We start from the raw sequence: 13,018 nt of genomic DNA, 5'->3' as shown, positions 1-13,018 counted from the left end.
GTGCCAAACTGCTTACGAAAATTTCACCGCGTGAGTGATCGATATGCCTGTAACACCAAGTCGCTAAAGATGGTTATGTCCGAGACATTATCTTGTGGGCGATCGCGGAGTTTTGCAAACTATTTCACACCTTTTTTGAAGTGTTAGTATGTGAACGCGGCTATTGTTGGTATTTGAACCGCCGTCTACGCCGGCTCTGTGGAAAACTAAATACCTTAAAGTACGACTTGCCACCGTAGCCATAAGACACCACACGAGAGATACCTATACCCGAAAGTACGACATGCCAACGCAGCCTACACCTGAAAGTACGATGTGCGAGAGATGTCTATACCCGAAAGTACGAATCACCGCCGCGGCCATAAGAATAACGATATATTAAAGTCGCAATCACCGTAAACGTTGGGATTACCTCAAATTAGTCATATATAATAATTTGCGATATACACATTAACTAAGATCCAATCACGTGACTATTTACCATACCTGATACCTATTCAACACCGTGCGAGAGATGCCTATACTCGAAAGTACCATTCACGACCACACCCATAAGAACACATGGTGAATCAGCAGAGATCCCGTAAGAATACACGACAGACGATTCACCGCCGCAGCCTATACCTGAAAGTACGAATCACGACCCCGAGTTTTCAATACGAGTCACCGCCGCAGCCTATACCTGAAAGTACGAATCACGACCCCGAGTTTTCAATACGAGTCACCGCCGCAGCCTACACCCGAAAGTACGAATCACGACCGCGTCCATAAGAACCCCCCAGCTAGCACGCCCACTTGGTATCCAGGTGGAATTTAAGTGGTTAGGTGGGATGGATGATCGGAATGGGTTAGTAACATGTAACCCACATCGAAACCAAGCGGGATTTCCATCCATAAAGATGCGTGGTTATACCATACCAATCCCAGGTAGATTGCAATAAGTATCTTCTAATTGTACCTATCAATTTGAACACGGGGAAGGTTTACTTGTTGAGTTTTTGATATCAAATCATCTTGAAACATGAGAAACCCACTTATTGAGGAGCTCAGATTTCCCATATATCACCCACACAGGAACCAACCTTATTTTCCATCAATGTTATTTGGTTTATTTCATCGAATAATAAAGGTGGTTCCGTATGTAGTAAAGTTTTCTAGCTATTATGCTATCCCTGTTGGTTGCTCGAACCTTGAACATTAAAACCCCTACCATGCTTTACCTCCTCAATGTGATTTGAACTATTTAAAATTGACCGTTTGTCACACTGAAGTGAACTTAAATTTCCGTTGCTAGAGTATTCAATTCCTCACAGCGTGCGTTATAATTTTCTTGCGTAGATCCCATTACCTTTATCCCTGATCTGTATCTAATATTTTTAACTCAGGATTAATTTTACTCGTAAAATTTCTGTGATCAAATAATTGGAACTTGTTATTTTCGTCAATGAAGAATGGTCGACTTTTCATACGGCTCCCACATGTGACCGAGTAGTTTTCCGAAATAGATGCTTCTTTTATATTTTCCTACAGCAAGGTTTCTTCATCTATATAGTAAAGTCATATTATAATCGGTTTCCAATTTATTCATTTGCGAAGCTGGTCGCTGGGACATTTCCAAATTGAATTCCACCTCCATATGAATTGAATTCGGGTACTGGTGACGATAAGCGCCTAAGAATCGGGCGGCCTCGGTTCGACTCCCGTCGGAGGTTTGTCCGGGCTTCTCTTCTTGCGACATGAGACCCGAGAATGACTCGACGAAAGAATGCACTCACACACAAGTTATGGAAATCGCTAGCAAGGGCGCTGACCTCGAAAATGATCAACATCGAGAGTAACTGTGACGGCGGGCACTCTAAGCCGAGGTAGATGTCAGTCTAAAAGACGGCAACTGCGCGTCGGTCAGTATCCTCCTATCTGTTCATTACATCGCTTTCTATCTTATCGTATTGTACATTGTGTGTGTCTTGTTCAGTTGAAAATATAACTCAACGATTACACTTAAACAGTGATGACGGCCTCACTCACCCACCGTAAAGGTTATTATATACTCAGATTACCGTATATATTGGTTTGCGTGATTGGAGGTAGCAGGTTTCAGGTATGTACTGTACAGTATACAATGTTAAGTTAACTACGTCGACTTCTCGGCCCACTTACACTGCCACTGCCACTGCTACAAGGACCGGGGTCGTCATATTGTCTTCGTTGCCAGCTAAGTGGGTAACCCACATGGTCCCCCAGAAAATACCTCTGTAATATGGGGCCAAAAATGTACGGTTCCCGCTTGGTTTCCCCAGCTGGTTACCACAATTCATCTCGCCTTGATACCTTGTGGTACCCAAGTAGGCGTGCTACCTGGGCCATTACGAATCACGGCCGAGAGGGGGGTCTGAAAGGGTACCATCACCAACACGAGTTTTCACGGCACATCACCGACGAAGCCTATACCGAAAAGGGTCACCGGTTCAAGACGAGTTTCGAGGCACCGGTCAAGAGATCCCTATACTCATAAGGCACCGGTCGGGTGGAAGGGGGGTGTCGCCAACTCACAGATTTCAACCGCCAAAGTCATCAACGAGGGGTCACCTCATCAGCGATCCCTATACTTACAAGGCACCTCACCAGCGGAAGGGGGGTCAAAAGGGTCATCGGTTCAGGACGAGTTTCGCGGCACCTCACCAGCGGGCCCATAAGAGCCCCATGCAAAAAAGGGCATATCACGACCGATCTACTATACTACTATTTCCATGACTGGTTTCTTGATTTCGCGATCCTGCCACTAGAGTATTTTTGCAGTCATTGACTTTTTGGGGAATGTGACTCAGGCAGATAACTTTGTAGTGATATTCAGCCCAAATCTCTAGCGATTGACATTCGACCCAGGATAGTTAGTCCCCTCTTCTTTGCGAAGTACATCATTATTGGAATTGATTTCCTTCAGTTTCATGGTGATTCTTTTGTAGATGAAAATCTGTATTCCTCCAACATAATATTATTGCAAATCATTCATATTATGCAAATTTTTGAGGATGGTTTCTTGGCCGACATCACTTGATAATGCCGGTACTCATTGACTGTGACCTAATCCGAGAATCTCCAGATTAATGAAACGCTTCATCGTTGTTTGGACGTGTATATATATTTCACTCATGTAACCTAAAACCTGTAAAATTACTATATTATAGAGATTTGCAAGACATGCGGCTCCAAAACAGCCGACCGCGAGCGTAAATCACAGGACCACGATTCCTGATGTCTAGTACAAATCCCTACAACTTCTGCTTCCACTACTCAATCGACAACCTATATCATTAGCAAGCAAATCAACTTTCAGTTTTGTCTTAGGTCCATTTTACTAAATTCCGTACTCATACTTCATACTAAACTTAAAACAGTCACATAAAAGAGGATTCGCAGCCGGCAGCTACGTGCTTTCCATTTCGCCACTATGTGATCGGTGTCTCGTGCACATCAAAGATTCCACTACACACAGGTGTGACGCTGAAAACCGTCTGGGCACACCAAATATATTACGCTAAACGTACCGGGATTCCAACCCGGTCATCTGGGCTATGATGACAATCTACTGTAATATCGGCTGTACTGGCATAGCTTCAATGATGGTGAAGTGTATCCAGAGGTGGTCAGTAACGAAGTACTTCTACTTTTTCGAAGTACTCAAGTAGTTTTCCTCTACTTCTGGTACTTACTCAATTAGATCTAATTTTCCCTACTTCCACTTCTACTTCGTACTATTTTGTGATCTACTTACTTACTTTTCGCTATTTTCAGTTTGTCAAGTAGAAGTAGTTCAATCTTCCAATCAGGAAGATAGCCTGAGGAATTTCGTGGCCGTTTTCACGGAGTATCAACATATAATTTACATAAAAGTTTATAAAGCTCAGAATTTTCGTCGCACTTCGCGTGCAGTGCTGGATACGGAGTAACCAGTATGATTTCACGAACTATCGGTGAATATAATTTAGGTAGAGGATTAGCGTGGTTACGTTCACACCACATTGTCGCCATTCGTCCATATCAAATAATTCATCACGGTATATATGGCTCTTCATAACGTTTGACACTGATGTTTCGCAATCTAGCATTTACTTGTCATATCGTAATCTAGCATGTCCATTGTCCATGGCGTGTCCAAATCTGGAAAAGTGGACTCTGATATTTTTTTAGTTTCAGAGCTATTTAGCATACCACCTTTGAAACTTTCTGGACTAATAAAAACATGAAATACATGTTCTGCTTTCAGAAGTAGTATTTATATTTCACTTTCAATTCTCAGTATCATATACTTTGAGTTATAATTATTATCAGTTCTTTTGTCTGGATAACATACATGTTGAAGTATAAAAGCAAGTGTAGTAATGCCTTTAATTTCTGGAAATAAAGCTACACAATAAGGCATTTTTACGGTCCACCATATTTTTTATTTACTTTTACTAATCGCGCAAAGTGTTTACACCGTATCCTATACAACTTCTCCGTATTTGTCTTCGACTAAACTACAGGCCTTGTAATATGGGGAATGGCGTCATACCATGCTATTTTCTAAAACGTGCTGTTCGAGAAAACAGAGGATTAGCATCGCATTTTCATACCAATACTATCATTTTCATCCCACGATGTGGACCAATACTTATGCTATCGTAAATTGGATACCTGTTGGTATGCATCAATATGAATCAAGCTCGTCACCTATCGCATAGCTCAATTTGCACCTTTTTACAATCCATGTGAACGAATTAGGATCGTTTTCATAACTACTTACTTACTTGAGTACTTTTAAAATCAGTAAATTCTACTTCTACTCCAAGTAGTTTCAGGTTGCTTATGGAAGAAGTACTTCTACTTGTACTTGAGTAGATTTTTTCGTCGCTACTTGTACTTCTACTTGAGTAGATTTCTTGACTACTTTGACCACCTCTGAGTGTATCAAACTTTACAGGGACAACGCCTCATCAATTGCACCCCGCAGGGTACTTCAAAAACTGTACACTGTATACAGACGTCAGACTTGGTCATAATTTTCATTCATTTTTGACCCGAAGGTCTTTCATTCAAACCTACAAGGCGCAAGTCAAGAATATTGCATCTTCATTACCGGTACCTTGAGGCAGTCATATGGATTTCCTGGTTCACCACTACACTCGCTAATACCGGTATACCGATCAATTAGCCTTTCGGCCTCCCATTGGTGAAACTCTAGTACTGGGTTTGGAAACATAAAATCTATTCCTACAGCTTAGAAAGTCTGCTAATATACGGAAAGATAGAAAATAGTGCACCTACGTTAGGGTTGTTCAGAATTGATCGACTTTCAAAATGTCGTGGTTTTCAGTCCGATTCCCATGCCTTATACCATAAAAACATATTCTAGGTACTTTTTTTCGTAATTCATCCCTTGCATCCGTGTGCACATTGAGCTGGAAGAATATCGGCTAAAAATAGGGGATTCCCCTAAAATTTGAGTGTCGCTATTCGGACTAGGCTAGTAAAACGTCATATATAAGCTGGTTTTATGTAGCTATTGCGGTTGGAGTGCTACATACCCTCACTATAGAAAGTATTGTCAGTTCAGGACACCATTTTCATGTCCCACACTGCCTTAGAACTCCTCAAAACTGCCTAAGACTGATAGTCATTTTGTTGGATCACCTATCCTACACTCCTCAACCCTACCCGAGATTGTTCATCAATTGCCGGGATCACCACGTGCGAGAATACAACTGTAATTGTATCATTCACTCACAGCCACATTATAAACATGACATTGTTCGAAGGAAACGAAACAAAAAGGCAAAGAAACAGATCAACTTGGCAAATACTACTTAAATCAGGTCCGGATGAAATGGTTGCTTTAGAGAAATCGGCATATCTGTTCCCGTTATCTTCCACGGCCTGCAAGAGGCTCGCTCGCTGTTCTTTGTCATCTGTTTTGAAAGCATCAAAGTCGGTATTCAATTTCACCAAACGCTCTGCTGCGCCGTTAACTATTTCCACGCTACTCACAAATTCTTGAGCAGTCACGAAATGCGAATCAGTATGCCATTCCGAAACTGGAAGACTAAACCAATCATGTGCGACATGTATAGCATTGGATAGAAACCATGATTCAGGTTCAATTAAATCAACCATACTCATTGACTCAGAGACAGAGTCAGAGATTAGACTCAGAGGTATAGCCTACCTCTGCGAAATTGTTCAAGGATTGGCATTTGCAGCAATTTAGCAGCCATCGCTTCCTTCACTTTGTCAGGAATCTTTGGTTTAGCCGAGAACATTGTTGATACCACCGTTTCCTCGGTGAGATGCCAATGATGTTCTCGCATCTTTTTATATGCCACATCAGCAACTGTGAAATCGCACAATGAGAAGTCTGTCATGCCATGAAGGAATTTGAGATCAATATACTGTGCGTCACATGCATTACCTGTTGCACATTCTCTGTAGTCATTTATTATCAAGACTTCTTTCTGCTTTCCATTATATGGCTTCATCAGTGGAATTATTTCTTGCTTAGCTTCATCAGCTTTGATCGCCAACCAGCTGCATTCATCAAACTGAAGTGTTTTAGAGCTTCTTAATTGATCAATATCTTTCCACTTCTTGGAAGGTATTAAATCTGTGTTTTCAGGGCCTGTGGTCGCAGATCCAAACACACTTCACTTCCAGACCTCCCCGGATGACTAGTTCGTAAATATGATGGCGACAAGCAGAAGTAGAAAGTAGAAAACTTTCCTGTTTATCAATTCTTCAAGTAACAGAACCGCACCTTTATTTTTTCCATTGTTTGAGGGTGTTGTGTCAAACACAAGAGCTCTGACATTATTTGTTAAATTATAAAGTTCCAGCAGTTCAAATGACAGATCAGCCTGTGCTTTTCCTGTAGCACTCTCCAGAGTTCGATTGCCAAGAAGTTTGCCTTTCTCAAATGCGTTGGAATACGCAGACTATGCCAGCACTGCCAAGGCCTCAAATTTCCCTCCGAAACGACTTCTAGTGAGCTTTGCATCCCAGTACAATGCAATGCTAAGTTGATCTGTTTCTTTGCCTTTTTGTTTCGTTTCCTTCGAACAATGTGATGTTTATAATGTGGCTGTGAGTGAATGATACATTTACAGTTGTATTCTTGCACGTGGTGATCCCGGCAATTGATGAACAATCTCGGGTAGGGTTGAGGAGTGTAGGTTAGATGATCCAACAAAATGACTATCAGTCTTAGGCAGTTTTGAGGAGTTCTGAGGCAGTGTGGGACATGAAAATGGTGTCCTGAACTGACAATACTTTCTATAGTGAGGGTATGTAGCACTCCAACCGCAATAGCTACATAAAACCAGCTTATATATGACGTTTTACTAGCCTAGTCCGAATAGCGACACTCAAATTTTAGGGGAATCCCCTATTTTTAGCCGATATTCTTCCAGCTCAATGTGCACACGGATGCAAGGGATGAATTACGAAAAAAAGTACCTAGAATATGTTTTTATGGTATAAGGCATGGGAATCGGACTGAAAACCACGACATTTTGAAAGTCGATCAATTCTGAACAACCCTAACCTACGTCTTCAACATGAACCAATTTACAGTCAACCAGCCGCGAGAAATAGGAGACCACGATCAGCGACAACCAAGCCAAAGCACTGAACTACATTTTAAACAACCTCCCGCGGTTGTTTACTTTTCGATCAAATTCGGCGCGAGTGAACGCTAGATCATTGACGTTTCGGTGATGGTGCTTTGGAAATATCTCCTGAACCCCTGTTTGAGCTCCAGTTTGGGTTCAAAACACGTTGGTGCATACGGCCCAAAGTATAGTACCATACTTGCCAGTCTAACGATATATAATATGTGAACTGATAAAAGATGGTATGATTGGACATGAGCTCGCCTGACATGGTTATCATCCGTACGGTATTCTCGCAGAGCAGTGTCTGAACTTCGCAAAATTGAAGGTATAGTTTCAACATCTGTCACAAAACTGCGTTTGCTTCTCGCCTTCACATGTAGTTTTTTAACCCATTGCTGATGAATGTCACAATAGGGCATACAATTTCTAGAATCCTCAAATTGTTGTTGTGGCAGTCTTCTGTAGATTAATATAGCGGTAAGTCAAATCCCTCTCTGCGTACTTTGCGATACCCTTTCGATCAACACTATACAGCGGTGCTTGTGCTATGGCACAATCTTTGGCTACCATGAGTCTTTCAGCAGTTCATGATCATAACGGAATATATCCTGATGACGTTCAACAATGTAATAACTCCATTCTGTGAGAAGGTATTCCCAGTGTGGACTTGGACTTCTTGTCAGCTTGGCACATCGAGTTAACAGCTATTCACACACTTGCAGCCCGGTCAACCAAATAAGAATATGCATACAAACATGTACAATAGGGTTGTCCAAAATTTCAAAATTTTTAAAAATGCCGCGTGATTGTGTCTCATTCTATAGATTATTGATAAAAAACATCAACGAGCCCGAAAGAAGCTCTCAGAAAGGTCATCAAGATTTCGGCCAAAGCGTTTGAAAGTTGTTGTTGAAGAGTGGGCGGGCCATAGACGGCTGAAGTGCGAGAGGGCGGGCAATCACGAAACCACAGTTCTTGATTGGGTAATCGGCTATGCTTCAATGATGACGACTGCGGCTACGTCTGATTTGGGTGCTTCGCGGCGTTAAACTGAAGGAGTCTGTTAGTAGCGGCTGTGATTCTGTCGAAGTGCGTTGTAATTTGATGAGTCAATAGTAGTAATGGAACACTTATTCAATGAATGTTTCAGCTGTAGCAGTATTTTCTGTTCAGATGGGGTCGAGTCTGCTAGTATAACGGCTGCTAACTGATTATGTACAAGCGCTTTGCGGTTTGATGAGTTAATGGTATTGATGTAACACTTGTCCATCGAATGTTTTAGTTGTAGCAGTATTTGCTGTTCTGATGGGGTCGAGTCTGTTAGTATAACGGTCATGAACTGATTATGTTCAAGCGATTTGCGGCTTGATGAGTTAATAGTATTGATGTAACACTTGTTCATTGAATGTTTCAGTTGTAGCAGTAGTTTATGACTGAGTGCAATAATATTACGATCATGGCAGAGCAAAAACGGCGAAAGGTTGAGCACGTGCCACAGCGACGAACAAGATCAAATTCTGAGCATTACTTGGTCGGATATGCTCGCGAATACATCTGTGGCTCGAGGTTACCTACCAAACGAGAAGTTATGAGTTACCTGCTGTATCTAAAAGAGAATTGCCGCCAGTCAACCCCTACTCAAAAGCTATGTAATGTGGTGGTAGATGATGTATTAACTGTGTGGAAAATGGCGAGAATTGCGACAACGCTTAAATCAAATGTTGTCACATCACTTCGAAAACTGCACAAAAATTGGCTTGATCTGAAGTCGAAATCTACACGAGAAAGTGATCCCAAGGGTAAGAGGAAAAGATTTAGGGCAGATTTGGACAAGTTGTGGGATATTGGAAGTACAGATGCGATAGCAATAATACAAAATGACAGTTACCTATCACACGACAGAAAGCTCGCAGACATTGCGTTCTACGAAGATCAACGACGATCCCGGAAATATATAATGTTGGGAAGGGACAAAATTCTTGCTGAAGACGTCAAAAAGAAAACAGCATCCATTGCGGATCAAACTGTGGAAAACATTACACAAGACTCAAGTGATGACTATGTTGTTTTAGCATCATCTTCATCTTCAAAAGAGGATGATAGCTTGAATTCAAGTTTTGAGTATGATGCTGATGTTGGTCTTGGTACCTCGACAGTCATTAAGCTGATGGCACCTAAAAATATTATGAAAAATACCCATGTGTCTCAAGCTCTAGATCGATTGCAAGTAACAGACAACGAGGCAACAATGGTGATGGGAGCTTTTATTACGGCTTGTGGTGGGGATATAGCAATGTTCTCTTTGTCAAGATCCTCAACGAAGAGAGCCAGGGAAACAAATCGTCTTGAAATTTACAGGGATATTTCAGAGAAATTTCAAGAAAAGAAACCACAGCATGTTGCCATTCATTGGGATGGAAAGCTCACAGAGGATAGATTGGGAAATCGATACGAGGCTCTGTCAATTGTCCTATCTTGTTATCCTCAATACTCAGAATGGAAGCTACTTGGCATTCAAAAGATACAAAATGCTGCAGGTCAGACACAAGCTGAAGCCACCTTCAACGTAATGGAAAGGTGGAATATAAAAGATGCTGTAACGGCTTTGGTTTTTGACACTACAGCAAGCAACAGCGGCTGGAAGAAGGGGGCAGCAAAGATGCTTGAAGACCTTCTCGGAAGGAAGGTGTTCTACCATGCTTGTCGGCATCATGTGTATGAGCTGGTAGTGAAAGACGTTTGGAAATGTCTATTTGGAAAGGCCACAACTGGACCAGAGAATATATGGTTTTCCCACCTTAAATGGAACTGGAACAGTCTTGACAAAAAACAGCAATTTAAGACTCTGATTATTCCTCCCTGCTTTGAGGAACGCGTGACAATTATAGTTGATAAGTTCAGGGTACTGCTGACCAAAAAAGATTTTTTCACACGCGACGACTACAGGCAATGTGTGAATAATGCCCTTGCTCTTCTTGGTGCAGGTGGAAATATACGTCATAACAAACCTGGCGCAGCACATCATGCGAGATGGATGGGTACAATCCTGTATGCTCAGAAAATGTTCATGTGGGCTGACCAGTTGAATTACAAATCTGAAGAAGTTGAACTATTGCGCCGCTTCAATTTATTTTTAGTTCTTTTTTATATCCCTGCATGGGTTGATTCAAGCATTGGTCGTGATGCAGCAGGTTGAAGCTGTTGAAGCATGACTGGTATATTGTGGAGGAAACTGCTGTATATGCCTTGTTTTCGCCGAAGGAAACCAAGGAAACCCGTGAAAATATGGCAAAGGCGCTCCTGCAAGTAAAGCGAACTTCAAGTTTCAGAAGGGGCCCACCCTCATTGAACACAACTATACAGATCAACAAGGAAACTACTTCGTCTGATCTTGTTGGGCCCCAGTCGTGGTACATATTTGAAGTTTTCCAGTGCGCAGGAGTTTGGCTGAGACAACCAGTTGATGTTTGGCATTTATCAGATTCCTACAGCAAATTGAATTCTTTCGTTAGTTCGGTCAAAGTTGTTAATGATGCCGCAGAAAGAGGTGTGAAGTTAAGCACAGACTATGCTGCAATCTTGACTGACAATGATCAACAAAGAGAAAGTCTGCTTCAAGCTGTGGAACAGCATAGGAAGATGTTTGGATACAGCAGGAAGTCTACTCTTATCAAAGGGGCCTGTGATCTGCAACACTGACCCTGCAGCGTAATTTTTTAATCATGTCTTTGGTAAATAGTCTTTTTGCCGTTATTGTATTTTGAAATACAAAGTGTAATGTGTTTTGGTTTTAGGGGGGAGATGTCGACTAGCCATTACAAGCAGTACTGAGATATTAACTACTGACGGGAAATGTTTGAGTTTCAACCATTGCCAGTAAATTTGGGAAGGTTCAAAGATAGCTGGATGCATGCAGTGGAGATCATTTATATCTATATTGGCCATGCACTTGTGCAATGCATAGCAACACTGGTTTACACATGCTGCAAGAAGAAAGTAATTTACTATGTCACGGGTACTATTAAATGTCGATGGCAAATTACCATATCTGCAAAATTGCTGGAAACCAATACTACAGAATAGAGCGAAATCCTTACCTTCGACGATCACAAATGAGTCTTTCAGCCAATCAGGAGCTTATTATTACATGTTTCAACCAATCAAGATTGTAAGTTTGTGATTGCCCGCCCACTTCTGCTATTCCCCGCCCACTCGTAGAGTGCTACTTTCAAACGCTTTGGACGAAATCTTAATGACCTTTTTGAGAGCTTCTTTCAGGCTCGTTGATGTTTTTTATCAATAATCTATAGAATGAGACACAACCACGCGGCATTTTTGAAAAATTTGAAATTTTGGACAACCCTAATGTACAAGTAACTTTCTGGAGTCAGATAATTATATAGAAAATTATGTAAGAAGATATATAGATAAAATGTATAATTAATATAATGATGCCTTGACGATACAGCAGCCTACCAGCCTCTTTGAAATCATTCAAGACACATGCATATCATACTAAGGCACACTAATAACATATAACAAGGCTATAAAATCCAGAATTCCTACATACCGTTACAACGAAAGCAAACCTACTCAACTGTCCTGCTTACTCTTCCCTTCCTTCAGCTGCTATATTTTCTCCAATATGATTGACGGAGTCAATCATCCAGAACCACTGAGCCATACAAGAAAAAGCTGTTAGTTTTTTTGTCAAGCAATGGTCTGTTTAAGTAAATTTGATTTCAGTTGAAGAATTGTGAAAAAAGACTTTGGCGTGATTATGGTGCTTTTCCATATGATTTCAACGAGAGACCATGTAAACAGTTTGAAAGTCAACGCCAAGGAGTGTTGATCAGTACGTTAGTGATGCGTCATATCTCTTGAGTGGAGCTCCATTAACTAGTGCATAATGTGCATTGCATCATAGTGTCCTATATGGTGTCGACACAAGCAAATCGCACGGTTCAATGAAATTGTATCACGTCACAGTTTCCATTTGGCTACAGGCAATTTGACGGTGATTTTTGACCGACTTGCCGAGCATCAAATTTGATAAAACGGGTATCAATCGAAAGCTGCCGCCGTACTGATTACGAAAATATAAATTTTATTCCGCTCGCGGCCCTGGAACCCCCACAATCAGCCTCTAATTTTTCATTGTTATGGAGATTGGCATTGGGACGCAACAATGCTGTCTAGCGAAACGAGACAGGTGCTCGAGAAAAAGGGAGCCAGACAGTATTGTTGCGTCTGTCGTTTCGCCAGACAGCATTGTTGCGTCCCAATGCCAATCTCCATAACAATGAAAAATTAGAGGCTGATTGTGGGGGTTCCAGGGCCGCGAGCGGAATAAAATTTATATTTTCGTAATC

General features: G+C 41.5%; 2 protein-coding genes and 1 long non-coding RNA gene across 3 annotated transcripts in view; 1 reads left to right on the top strand and 2 right to left on the bottom strand.

Annotated features, from left to right (window-relative positions):
* The window catches only part of LOC145453272 (uncharacterized), a 43,808-nt gene extending 32,380 nt beyond the window's left edge, over positions 1–11,428 (top strand). Inside the window, exon 2 of the long non-coding RNA XR_013919686.1 lies at positions 11,212–11,428. This is a non-coding gene — a long non-coding RNA (uncharacterized LOC145453272). The remainder of the gene's footprint in view (positions 1–11,211) is intronic.
* Positions 1–13,018, bottom strand: part of LOC145453226 (uncharacterized) — a 555,138-nt gene that overhangs the window by 476,605 nt on the left and 65,515 nt on the right. The gene's annotated exons all lie outside the window — the stretch shown is intronic.
* The window catches only part of LOC145453223 (uncharacterized), a 42,402-nt gene that overhangs the window by 23,358 nt on the left and 6,026 nt on the right, over positions 1–13,018 (bottom strand). The window lies entirely within an intron of this gene.

The sequence above is a fragment of the Botryllus schlosseri genome, chromosome 13, assembly GCF_051294905.1.
Source record: "Botryllus schlosseri isolate E-star chromosome 13, Bs_hap1, whole genome shotgun sequence".
NCBI classification, from domain to species: Eukaryota; Metazoa; Chordata; class Ascidiacea; order Stolidobranchia; family Styelidae; genus Botryllus; species Botryllus schlosseri.
This window is presented reverse-complemented; position numbering and strand designations above follow the sequence as displayed.